The sequence below is a fragment of the Egretta garzetta genome, unplaced genomic scaffold (genome assembly GCF_000687185.1).
Source record: "Egretta garzetta isolate BGI_Z169 unplaced genomic scaffold, ASM68718v1 scaffold229, whole genome shotgun sequence".
Lineage (NCBI taxonomy): Eukaryota > Metazoa > Chordata > Aves > Pelecaniformes > Ardeidae > Egretta > Egretta garzetta.
In genome coordinates, this window is record NW_009270000.1 from 3,373,890 (window position 1) to 3,375,716 (window position 1,827).

Sequence of the window (1,827 nt, forward strand, 5' to 3'; positions counted from 1 at the left end):
CCCCCCCCCCTTCCCACTTTGTCTTTCTTAAATCCCAGCTCACAATTCCAGGAGCGTGCCCATCAGGACTCATTGGTGAGAAACGTGGGGAAATCCCAGTCTCCATGGCTCTTCCCAAGTTCCCGTCAGGTAGGCAAATTACCTGTTGCAGGGAGAGGATTCAGGAGTTAGAGGGAATTGCATGCAAATGGGAAGAGCAACCAAAGAGCCCCAGTTCTCCCAGACCTGCTGATGCTGAAGTCTGCAGTTGGCAGTGCACCTGCTTTGGTGGAGGGTGGAGCTGCAGCCATAAAATGGGTAAAGGGCTGTCATCTTCAAAGCTGAGCACTGTATTTTGCTGCAAAGCACTTGTACCACCCACCTGTGGAAGAGGAATCCAGGTGACTCCCAAGACGGTGGGCAGGGACAGCAACCAGCGGGCAGTGAAACCACTCATGTCTAACAGGAGAGGTAGCTCTTGCAACGGTAGCTCAGGAGCAGAAGCTGGTTGGCTTCCAGGGCAGGAATGACTCACGGCTGGTTTATGGTTACCTGTGAGCCATCATGCCTGGCTCCAGGCTCCCCGGGGCCTGGTGCAGCAATGTCTGCTTCCTGCGTTCGGTGGAAGGGAGAAGGTGCCTTGCTCCCTATTGACAAGCGTGAATTAATCCACTCTTGCCCTAGGTTGGAGGTAATACCAATAGCACCACGCACTCCCTCCCGCTGCATAACAAGCAAGTGTGGAAGTATCCTGGCCTGAAGGACCAGGCATATTAGCCTGACCTGTAAGAGAAGTGTCTACATCAAAGAAGAGGTGAGAATAATGCATACACGCACAGCCAGCGGCAGCAACACATTGTAAATGTGCTTGCTTGCCTTGTTAAAGGCTCTTTATCTGGTAGATGGTCTCATTTGCCAATATAAATGTGCACTTGATAGTGGGAGACAAACACGGCACGTGTAGCGCAGGAGAAGCTGAAAGAGCAAGGTGAGCCCAGCACATGTGGAGACGCCAGGAAAAGAGCACCATCAGAGCCCAGGAGGACAGACCCAGCCATACCCCAGCATAGTTCTTGCTTCAGTTCCTCTTCTCCCAGTCTCCTTTCAACCACAGCTACCTGAGGGGGAGAGAGAAGACCAGGACAAGTCCTCAATGCTCACTGGGGTCACACATGGTACATCACCCTACACGGTTGCTTGGAGCAAGGTAATGAGACCTTTGGCTGCTCCCAGGCTGACTCTCTGGTGTGGTGTCTCCAAAGGAGGAAAATTAGCTCTCTCTTCACTCAGTCCACAGCTGGCCCTCACAACCCTCTCTTGCTTGCAACAACAGAGCAGCCCACGTGGGCCAGCCTTCCTAGGAGATCTGCCAACACAACATGTGGGTCTTCTATGCTACAGCTGTGTCTCCATCTGAGTGCTGCTCTGCTCAACCTCCAGATCTGTATGGGGTTCCCACTCTTCCTCAGGACTGGGAGTGCACAGTGCAGGGTGCAAGGCTTAGCCTCCCAAGCCTCTTTGTCCACATTGCAAGCCTGGTGAGTGAATCCTACTTGCTTGGTTTCCTGATACGACTTTCCATACCCAGGTTTTTGCCCTCACCCCGGCTGGCAAGCCATTCCCTGCAGCTCCTTTCCACGCTTCCCCCGGTGGCCTCTCCCCTGGGAGTCACACACAGTGGTTATTTTGGGACTCAGAACACCAGCCCATACACAGCAAATGAGCGCTTTCACTCTTCCCAAGCTCACTATGAACTTCTTCAATGAAGTCTTCTGGATGAGCTCTCGGACTGTTTCTATGAGGCAATACCTGTCTGGTTTTAGCTACGTGTGCCACTGGCCTGCTGAA